Source organism: Lepisosteus platostomus, chromosome 2 (assembly GCF_059453375.1).
Source record: "Lepisosteus platostomus isolate fLepPlt1 chromosome 2, fLepPlt1.hap1, whole genome shotgun sequence".
Lineage (NCBI taxonomy): Eukaryota > Metazoa > Chordata > Actinopteri > Semionotiformes > Lepisosteidae > Lepisosteus > Lepisosteus platostomus.
Genome location: NC_142612.1, coordinates 35,475,942 through 35,487,827, shown reverse-complemented (window position 1 = coordinate 35,487,827; position 11,886 = coordinate 35,475,942).

The window sequence follows — 11,886 nt, the reverse complement described above, 5'->3', positions numbered from 1 at the left end:
GTGTTTATTTCGGGCTGAAAAACACGTTTTGAAAAGGGTGCTGTTACTGCCCCATAAGTTGCATGGGGGTGACAAAACTTGCAGAAACATGTTTTTTTCTGCTGAAAAACACGTTTTGACACTTTCTGCACACTGGGGTTAAGAGCTGAGTGTGTGGGCTCTTCAGAGCCTTGCAGTTACATAGGTATTCAGCGGTCTGAAAAAACGCGTTTATTTCGAGCTGAAAAACACGTTTTGAAAAGAGTGCTGTTACTGCCCCATAAGTTGCATGGGGGTGACCAAACTTGCAGAAACATGTTTATTTCTGCTGAAAAACACGTTTTGACACTTTCTGCACACTGGGGTTAAGAGCTGAGTGTGTGGGCTCTTCTGAGCCTTGCAGTTACATAGGGATTCAGCGGTCTGAAAAAACGCGTTTATTTCGTGCTGAAAAACACGTTTTGAAAAGGATGCTGTTACTGCCCCATAAGTTGCATGGGGGTGACCAAACTTGAAGAAACGTTTATTTCTGCTGAAAAACACGTTTTGACACTTTCTGCACACTGGGGTTAAGAGCTGAGTGTGTGGGCTCTTCTGAGCCTTGCAGTTACATAGGGATTCAGCGGTCTGAAAAAACGCGTTTATTTCGGGCTGAAAAACACGTTTTGAAAAGGGTGCTGTTACTGCCCCATAAGTTGCATGGGGGTGACCAAACTTGCAGAAACATGTTTATTTCTGCTGAAAAACACGTTTTGACACTTTTTGCACACTGGGGTTAAGAGCTGAGTGTGTGGGCTCCTCTGAGCCTTACAGCTACATAGGGATTCAGCAGTTTGAAAAAACGCGTTTATTTCGTGCTGAAAAACACGTTTTGAAAAGGGTGCTGTTACTGCCCCATAAGTTGCATGGGGGTAACCAAACTTGCAGAAACATATTTATTTCTGCTGAAAAACACGTTTTGACACTTTCTGCACACTGGGGTTAAGAGCTGAGTGTGTGGGCTCTTCTGAGCCTTGCAGCTACATTGGGATTCAGCGGTCTGAAAATACGCGTTTATTTCGAGCTGAAAAACACGTTTTGAAAAGGGTACTGTTACTGCCCCATAAGTTGCATGGGGGTGACCAAACTTGCAGAAACATGTTTAATTCTGCTGAAAAACACGTTTTGAACCTTTCTGCACACTGGGGTTAAGAGCTGAGTGTGTGGGCTCTTCTGAGCCTTGCAGTTACATAGGGATTCAGCGGTCTGAAAAAACGCGTTTATTTCGGGCTGAAAAACACGTTTTGAAAAGGGTGCTGTTACTGCCCCATAAGTTGCATGTGGGTGACCAAACTTGCAGAAACATGTTTATTTCTGCTGAAAAACACGTTTTGACACTTTCTGCACACTGGGGTTAAGAGCTGAGTGTGTGGGCTCTTCTGAGCCTTGCAGCTACATTGGGATTCAGCGATCTGTAAATACGTGTTTATTTCGAGCTGAAAAACACGTTTTGAAAAGAGTGCTGTTACTGCCCCATAAGTTGCATGGGGGTGACCAAACTTGCAGAAACATGTTTTTTTCTGCTGAAAAACACGTTTTGACACTTTCTGCACACTGGGGTTAAGAGCTGAGTGTGTGGGCTCTTCTGAGCCTTGCAGCTACATAGGGATTCAGCGGTCTGAAAAAACGCGTTTATTTCGTGCTGAACAACACGTTTTGAAAAGTGTGCTGTTACTGCCCCATAAGTTGCATGGGGGTGACAAAACTTTCAGAAACGTTTATTTCTGCTGAAATATATGTTTTGACACTTTCTGCACACTGGGGTTAAGAGCTGAGTGTGTGGGCTCTTCTGAGCCTTGCAGTTACATAGGGCTTCAGCGGTCTGAAAAAACGCGTTTATTTCGGGCTGAAAAACACGTTTTGAAAAGGGTGCTGTTACTGCCCCATAAGTTGCATGGGGGTGACCAAACTTGCAGAAACATGTTTATTTCTGCTGAAAAACACGTTTTGACACTTTCTGCACACTGGGGTTAAGAGCTGAGTGTGTGGGCTCTTCTGAGCCTTGCAGTTACATAGGGATACAGCGGTCTGAAAAAACGCGTTTATTTCGGGCTGAAAAACACGTTTTGAAAAGTGTGCTGTTACTGCCCCATAAGTTGCATGGGGGTGACCAAACTTTCAGAAACATGTTTATTTCTTCTGAAAAACACGTTTTGATACTTTCTGCACACTGGGGTTAAGAGCTGAGTGTGTGGGCTCTTCAGCGGTCTGAAAAAACGCGTTTATTTCGGGCTGAAAAACACGTTTTGAAAATGGTGCTGTTACTGCCCCATAAGTTGCATGGGGGTGACCAAACTTGCAGAAACATGTTTTTTTCTGCTGAAAAACACGTTTTGACACTTTCTGCACACTGGGGTTAAGAGCTGAGTGTGTGGGCTCTTCAGCGGTCTGAAAAAACGCGTTTATTTCGGGCTGAAAAACACGTTTTGAAAAGAGTGCTGTTACTGCCCCATAAGTTGCATGGGGGTGACCAAACTTGCAGAAACATGTTTATTTCTGCTGAAAAACACGTTTTGACACTTTCTGCACACTGGGGTTAAGAGCTGAGTGTGTGGGCTCTTCAGCGGTCTGAAAAAACGCGTTTATTTCGGGCTGAAAAACACGTTTTGAAAAGGGTGCTGTTACTGCCCCATAAGTTGCATGGGGGTGACCAAACTTGCAGAAACATGTTTATTTCTGCTGAAAAACACGTTTTGACACTTTCTGCACACTGGGGTTAAGAGCTGAGTGTGTGGGCTCTTCTGAGCCTTGCAGTTACACAGGGATTCAGCGGTCTGAAAAAACGCTTTTTTTTCGGGCTGAAAAACACGTTTTGAAAAGGGTGCTTTTACTGCCCCATAAGTTGCATGGGGGTGACCAAACTTGCAGAAACATGTTTTTTTCTGCTGAAAAACACGTTTTGACACTTTCTGCACACTGGGGTTAAGAGCTGAGTGTGTGGGCTCTTCTGAGCCTTGCAGCTACATAGGGATTCAGCGGTCTGAAAAAACGCGTTTATTTCGGGCTGAAAAACACGTTTTGAAAAGGGTGCTGTTACTGCCCCATAAGTTGCATGGGGGTGACAAAACTTGCAGAAACATGTTTTTTTCTGCTGAAAAACACGTTTTGACACTTTCTGCACACTGGGGTTAAGAGCTGAGTGTGTGGGCTCTTCAGAGCCTTGCAGTTACATAGGTATTCAGCGGTCTGAAAAAACGCGTTTATTTCGGGCTGAAAAACACGTTTTGAAAAGGGTGCTGTTACTGCCCCATAAGTTGCATGGGGGTGACCAAACTTGCAGAAACATGTTTTTTTCTGCTGAAAAACACGTTTTGACACTTTCTGCACACTGGGGTTAAGAGCTGAGTGTGTGGGCTCTTCTGAGCCTTGCAGTTACATAGGGATTCAGCGGTCTGAAAAAACGCGTTTATTTCGGGCTGAAAAACACGTTTTGAAAAGGGTGCTGTTACTGCCCCATAAGTTGCATGGGGGTGACCAAACTTGCAGAAACATGTTTATTTCTGCTGAAAAACACGTTTTGACACTTTCTGCACACTGGGGTTAAGAGCTGAGTGTGTGGTCTCTTCTGAGCCTTGCAGCTACATTGGGATTCAGCGGTCTGAAAATACGCGTTTATTTCGAGCTGAAAAACACGTTTTGAAAAGAATGCTGTTACTGCCCCATAAGTTGCATGGGGGTGACCAAACTTGCAGAAACATGTTTTTTTCTGCTGAAAAACACGTTTTGACACTTTCTGCACACTGGGGTTAAGAGCTGAGTGTGTGGGCTCTTCTGAGCCTTGCAGTTACATAGGGATACAGCGGTCTGAAAAAACGCGTTTATTTCGGGCTGAAAAACACGTTTTGAAAAGTGTGCTGTTACTGCCCCATAAGTTGCATGGGGGTGACAAAACTTTCAGAAACATGTTTATTTCTTCTGAAAAACACGTTTTGATACTTTCTGCACACTGGGGTTAAGAACTGAGTGTGTGGGCTCTTCAGCGGTCTGAAAAAACGCGTTTATTTCGGGCTGAAAAACACGTTTTGAAAATGGTGCTGTTACTGCCCCATAAGTTGCATGGGGGTGACCAAACTTGCAGAAACATGTTTTTTTCTGCTGAAAAACACGTTTTGACACTTTCTGCACACTGGGGTTAAGAGCTGAGTGTGTGGGCTCTTCAGCGGTCTGAAAAAACGCGTTTATTTCGGGCTGAAAAACACGTTTTGAAAAGAGTGCTGTTACTGCCCCATAAGTTGCATGGGGGTGACCAAACTTGCAGAAACATGTTTATTTCTGCTGAAAAACACGTTTTGACACTTTATGCACACTGGGGTTAAGAGCTGAGTGTGTGGGCTCTTCTGAGCCTTGCAGCTACATTGGGATTCAGCGGTCTGAAAATATGCGTTTATTTCGAGCTGAAAAACACGTTTTGAAAAGAGTGCTGTTACTGCCCCATAAGTTGCATGGGGGTGACCAAACTTGCAGAAACATGTTTTTTTCTGCTGAAAAACACGTTTTGACACTTTCTGCACACTGGGGTTAAGAGCTGAGTGTGTGGGCTCTTCAGCGGTCTGAAAAAACGCGTTTATTTCGGGCTGAAAAACACGTTTTGAAAAGAGTGCTGTTACTGCCCCATAAGTTGCATGGGGGTGACCAAACTTGCAGAAACATGTTTATTTCTGCTGAAAAACACGTTTTGACACTTTCTGCACACTGGGGTTAAGAGCTGAGTGTGTGGGCTCTTCTGAGCCTTGCAGTTACATAGGGATTCAGCGGTCTGAAAAAACGCGTTTATTTCGGGCTGAAAAACACGTTTTGAAAAGGGTGCTTTTACTGCCCCATAAGTTGCATGTGGGTGACCAAACTTGCAGAAACATGTTTATTTCTGCTGAAAAACACGTTTTGACACTTTCTGCACACTGGGGTTAAGAGCTGAGTGTGTGGTCTCTTCTGAGCCTTGCAGCTACATGGGAATTCAGCGGTCTGAAAAAACGCGTTTATTTCGTGCTGAACAACACGTTTTGAAAAGTGTGCTGTACTGCCCCATAAGTTGCATGGGGGTGACCAAACTTGCAGAAACATGTTTATTTCTGCTGAAAAATACGTTTTGACACTTTCTGAACACTGGGGTTAAGAGCTGAGTGTGTGGGCTCTTCTGAGCCTTGCAGTTACATAGGGATTCAGCGGTCTGAAAAAACGCGTTTATTTCGGGCTGAAAAACACGTTTTGAGAAGTGTGCTGTTGCTGCCCCATAAGTTGCATGGGGGTGACCAAACCTGCAGAAACATGTTTATTTCTGCTGAAAAACACGTTTTGACACTTTCTGCACACTGGAGTTAAGAGCTGAGTGTGTGGGCTCTTCTGAGCTTTGCAGTTACATAGGGATTCAGCGGTCTGAAAAAACGTGTTTATTTCGGGCTGAAAAACACGTTTTGAAAAGGGTGCTGTTACTGCCCCATAAGTTGCATGGGGGTGACAAAACTTGCAGAAACATGTTTTTTTCTGCTGAAAAACACGTTTTGACACTTTCTGCACACTGGGGTTAAGAGCTGAGTGTGTGGGCTCTTCAGAGCCTTGCAGTTACATAGGTATTCAGCGGTCTGAAAAAACGCGTTTATTTCGAGCTGAAAAACACGTTTTGAAAAGAGTGCTGTTACTGCCCCATAAGTTGCATGGGGGTGACCAAACTTGCAGAAACATGTTTATTTCTGCTGAAAAACACGTTTTGACACTTTCTGCACACTGGGGTTAAGAGCTGAGTGTGTGGGCTCTTCTGAGCCTTGCAGTTACATAGGGATTCAGCGGTCTGAAAAAACGCGTTTATTTCGTGCTGAAAAACACGTTTTGAAAAGGATGCTGTTACTGCCCCATAAGTTGCATGGGGGTGACCAAACTTGAAGAAACGTTTATTTCTGCTGAAAAACACGTTTTGACACTTTCTGCACACTGGGGTTAAGAGCTGAGTGTGTGGGCTCTTCTGAGCCTTGCAGTTACATAGGGATTCAGCGGTCTGAAAAAACGCGTTTATTTCGGGCTGAAAAACACGTTTTGAAAAGGGTGCTGTTACTGCCCCATAAGTTGCATGGGGGTGACCAAACTTGCAGAAACATGTTTATTTCTGCTGAAAAACACGTTTTGACACTTTTTGCACACTGGGGTTAAGAGCTGAGTGTGTGGGCTCCTCTGAGCCTTACAGCTACATAGGGATTCAGCAGTTTGAAAAAACGCGTTTATTTCGTGCTGAAAAACACGTTTTGAAAAGGGTGCTGTTACTGCCCCATAAGTTGCATGGGGGTAACCAAACTTGCAGAAACATATTTATTTCTGCTGAAAAACACGTTTTGACACTTTCTGCACACTGGGGTTAAGAGCTGAGTGTGTGGGCTCTTCTGAGCCTTGCAGCTACATTGGGATTCAGCGGTCTGAAAATACGCGTTTATTTCGAGCTGAAAAACACGTTTTGAAAAGGGTACTGTTACTGCCCCATAAGTTGCATGGGGGTGACCAAACTTGCAGAAACATGTTTATTTCTGCTGAAAAACACGTTTTGAACCTTTCTGCACACTGGGGTTAAGAGCTGAGTGTGTGGGCTCTTCTGAGCCTTGCAGTTACATAGGGATTCAGCGGTCTGAAAAAACGCGTTTATTTCGGGCTGAAAAACACGTTTTGAAAAGGGTGCTGTTACTGCCCCATAAGTTGCATGTGGGTGACCAAACTTGCAGAAACATGTTTATTTCTGCTGAAAAACACGTTTTGACACTTTCTGCACACTGGGGTTAAGAGCTGAGTGTGTGGGCTCTTCTGAGCCTTGCAGCTACATTGGGATTCAGCGATCTGTAAATACGTGTTTATTTCGAGCTGAAAAACACGTTTTGAAAAGAGTGCTGTTACTGCCCCATAAGTTGCATGGGGGTGACCAAACTTGCAGAAACATGTTTTTTTCTGCTGAAAAACACGTTTTGACACTTTCTGCACACTGGGGTTAAGAGCTGAGTGTGTGGGCTCTTCTGAGCCTTGCAGCTACATAGGGATTCAGCGGTCTGAAAAAACGCGTTTATTTCGTGCTGAACAACACGTTTTGAAAAGTGTGCTGTTACTGCCCCATAAGTTGCATGGGGGTGACAAAACTTTCAGAAACGTTTATTTCTGCTGAAATATATGTTTTGACACTTTCTGCACACTGGGGTTAAGAGCTGAGTGTGTGGGCTCTTCTGAGCCTTGCAGTTACATAGGGCTTCAGCGGTCTGAAAAAACGCGTTTATTTCGGGCTGAAAAACACGTTTTGAAAAGGGTGCTGTTACTGCCCCATAAGTTGCATGGGGGTGACCAAACTTGCAGAAACATGTTTATTTCTGCTGAAAAACACGTTTTGACACTTTCTGCACACTGGGGTTAAGAGCTGAGTGTGTGGGCTCTTCTGAGCCTTGCAGTTACATAGGGATACAGCGGTCTGAAAAAACGCGTTTATTTCGGGCTGAAAAACACGTTTTGAAAAGTGTGCTGTTACTGCCCCATAAGTTGCATGGGGGTGACCAAACTTTCAGAAACATGTTTATTTCTTCTGAAAAACACGTTTTGATACTTTCTGCACACTGGGGTTAAGAGCTGAGTGTGTGGGCTCTTCAGCGGTCTGAAAAAACGCGTTTATTTCGGGCTGAAAAACACGTTTTGAAAATGGTGCTGTTACTGCCCCATAAGTTGCATGGGGGTGACCAAACTTGCAGAAACATGTTTTTTTCTGCTGAAAAACACGTTTTGACACTTTCTGCACACTGGGGTTAAGAGCTGAGTGTGTGGGCTCTTCAGCGGTCTGAAAAAACGCGTTTATTTCGGGCTGAAAAACACGTTTTGAAAAGAGTGCTGTTACTGCCCCATAAGTTGCATGGGGGTGACCAAACTTGCAGAAACATGTTTATTTCTGCTGAAAAACACGTTTTGACACTTTCTGCACACTGGGGTTAAGAGCTGAGTGTGTGGGCTCTTCAGCGGTCTGAAAAAACGCGTTTATTTCGGGCTGAAAAACACGTTTTGAAAAGGGTGCTGTTACTGCCCCATAAGTTGCATGGGGGTGACCAAACTTGCAGAAACATGTTTATTTCTGCTGAAAAACACGTTTTGACACTTTCTGCACACTGGGGTTAAGAGCTGAGTGTGTGGGCTCTTCTGAGCCTTGCAGTTACACAGGGATTCAGCGGTCTGAAAAAACGCTTTTTTTTCGGGCTGAAAAACACGTTTTGAAAAGGGTGCTTTTACTGCCCCATAAGTTGCATGGGGGTGACCAAACTTGCAGAAACATGTTTTTTTCTGCTGAAAAACACGTTTTGACACTTTCTGCACACTGGGGTTAAGAGCTGAGTGTGTGGGCTCTTCTGAGCCTTGCAGCTACATAGGGATTCAGCGGTCTGAAAAAACGCGTTTATTTCGGGCTGAAAAACACGTTTTGAAAAGGGTGCTGTTACTGCCCCATAAGTTGCATGGGGGTGACAAAACTTGCAGAAACATGTTTTTTTCTGCTGAAAAACACGTTTTGACACTTTCTGCACACTGGGGTTAAGAGCTGAGTGTGTGGGCTCTTCAGAGCCTTGCAGTTACATAGGTATTCAGCGGTCTGAAAAAACGCGTTTATTTCGGGCTGAAAAACACGTTTTGAAAAGGGTGCTGTTACTGCCCCATAAGTTGCATGGGGGTGACCAAACTTGCAGAAACATGTTTTTTTCTGCTGAAAAACACGTTTTGACACTTTCTGCACACTGGGGTTAAGAGCTGAGTGTGTGGGCTCTTCTGAGCCTTGCAGTTACATAGGGATTCAGCGGTCTGAAAAAACGCGTTTATTTCGGGCTGAAAAACACGTTTTGAAAAGGGTGCTGTTACTGCCCCATAAGTTGCATGGGGGTGACCAAACTTGCAGAAACATGTTTATTTCTGCTGAAAAACACGTTTTGACACTTTCTGCACACTGGGGTTAAGAGCTGAGTGTGTGGTCTCTTCTGAGCCTTGCAGCTACATTGGGATTCAGCGGTCTGAAAATACGCGTTTATTTCGAGCTGAAAAACACGTTTTGAAAAGAATGCTGTTACTGCCCCATAAGTTGCATGGGGGTGACCAAACTTGCAGAAACATGTTTTTTTCTGCTGAAAAACACGTTTTGACACTTTCTGCACACTGGGGTTAAGAGCTGAGTGTGTGGGCTCTTCTGAGCCTTGCAGTTACATAGGGATACAGCGGTCTGAAAAAACGCGTTTATTTCGGGCTGAAAAACACGTTTTGAAAAGTGTGCTGTTACTGCCCCATAAGTTGCATGGGGGTGACAAAACTTTCAGAAACATGTTTATTTCTTCTGAAAAACACGTTTTGATACTTTCTGCACACTGGGGTTAAGAACTGAGTGTGTGGGCTCTTCAGCGGTCTGAAAAAACGCGTTTATTTCGGGCTGAAAAACACGTTTTGAAAATGGTGCTGTTACTGCCCCATAAGTTGCATGGGGGTGACCAAACTTGCAGAAACATGTTTTTTTCTGCTGAAAAACACGTTTTGACACTTTCTGCACACTGGGGTTAAGAGCTGAGTGTGTGGGCTCTTCAGCGGTCTGAAAAAACGCGTTTATTTCGGGCTGAAAAACACGTTTTGAAAAGAGTGCTGTTACTGCCCCATAAGTTGCATGGGGGTGACCAAACTTGCAGAAACATGTTTATTTCTGCTGAAAAACACGTTTTGACACTTTCTGCACACTGGGGTTAAGAGCTGAGTGTGTGGGCTCTTCTGAGCCTTGCAGCTACATTGGGATTCAGCGGTCTGAAAATATGCGTTTATTTCGAGCTGAAAAACACGTTTTGAAAAGAGTGCTGTTACTGCCCCATAAGTTGCATGGGGGTGACCAAACTTGCAGAAACATGTTTTTTTCTGCTGAAAAACACGTTTTGACACTTTCTGCACACTGGGGTTAAGAGCTGAGTGTGTGGGCTCTTCAGCGGTCTGAAAAAACGCGTTTATTTCGGGCTGAAAAACACGTTTTGAAAAGAGTGCTGTTACTGCCCCATAAGTTGCATGGGGGTGACCAAACTTGCAGAAACATGTTTATTTCTGCTGAAAAACACGTTTTGACACTTTCTGCACACTGGGGTTAAGAGCTGAGTGTGTGGGCTCTTCTGAGCCTTGCAGTTACATAGGGATTCAGCGGTCTGAAAAAACGCGTTTATTTCGGGCTGAAAAACACGTTTTGAAAAGGGTGCTTTTACTGCCCCATAAGTTGCATGTGGGTGACCAAACTTGCAGAAACATGTTTATTTCTGCTGAAAAACACGTTTTGACACTTTCTGCACACTGGGGTTAAGAGCTGAGTGTGTGGTCTCTTCTGAGCCTTGCAGCTACATGGGAATTCAGCGGTCTGAAAAAACGCGTTTATTTCGTGCTGAACAACACGTTTTGAAAAGTGTGCTGTACTGCCCCATAAGTTGCATGGGGGTGACCAAACTTGCAGAAACATGTTTATTTCTGCTGAAAAATACGTTTTGACACTTTCTGAACACTGGGGTTAAGAGCTGAGTGTGTGGGCTCTTCTGAGCCTTGCAGTTACATAGGGATTCAGCGGTCTGAAAAAACGCGTTTATTTCGGGCTGAAAAACACGTTTTGAGAAGTGTGCTGTTGCTGCCCCATAAGTTGCATGGGGGTGACCAAACCTGCAGAAACATGTTTATTTCTGCTGAAAAACACGTTTTGACACTTTCTGCACACTGGAGTTAAGAGCTGAGTGTGTGGGCTCTTCTGAGCTTTGCAGTTACATAGGGATTCAGCGGTCTGAAAAAACGTGTTTATTTCGGGCTGAAAAACACGTTTTGAAAAGGGTGCTGTTACTGCCCCATAAGTTGCATGGGGGTGACAAAACTTGCAGAAACATGTTTTTTTCTGCTGAAAAACACGTTTTGACACTTTCTGCACACTGGGGTTAAGAGCTGAGTGTGTGGGCTCTTCAGAGCCTTGCAGTTACATAGGTATTCAGCGGTCTGAAAAAACGCGTTTATTTCGAGCTGAAAAACACGTTTTGAAAAGAGTGCTGTTACTGCCCCATAAGTTGCATGGGGGTGACCAAACTTGCAGAAACATGTTTATTTCTGCTGAAAAACACGTTTTGACACTTTCTGCACACTGGGGTTAAGAGCTGAGTGTGTGGGCTCTTCTGAGCCTTGCAGTTACATAGGGATTCAGCGGTCTGAAAAAACGCGTTTATTTCGTGCTGAAAAACACGTTTTGAAAAGGATGCTGTTACTGCCCCATAAGTTGCATGGGGGTGACCAAACTTGAAGAAACGTTTATTTCTGCTGAAAAACACGTTTTGACACTTTCTGCACACTGGGGTTAAGAGCTGAGTGTGTGGGCTCTTCTGAGCCTTGCAGTTACATAGGGATTCAGCGGTCTGAAAAAACGCGTTTATTTCGAGCTGAAAAACACGTTTTGAAAAGAGTGCTGTTACTGCCCCATAAGTTGCATGGGGGTGACCAAACTTGCAGAAACATGTTTATTTCTGCTGAAAAACACGTTTTGACACTTTCTGCACACTGGGGTTAAGAGCTGAGTGTGTGGGCTCTTCTGAGCCTTGCAGTTACATAGGGATTCAGCGGTCTGAAAAAACGCGTTTATTTCGTGCTGAAAAACACGTTTTGAAAAGGATGCTGTTACTGCCCCATAAGTTGCATGGGGGTGACCAAACTTGAAGAAACGTTTATTTCTGCTGAAAAACACGTTTTGACACTTTCTGCACACTGGGGTTAAGAGCTGAGTGTGTGGGCTCTTCTGAGCCTTGCAGTTACATAGGGATTCAGCGGTCTGAAAAAACGCGTTTATTTCGGGCTGAAAAACACGTTTTGAAAAGGGTGCTGTTACTGCCCCATAAG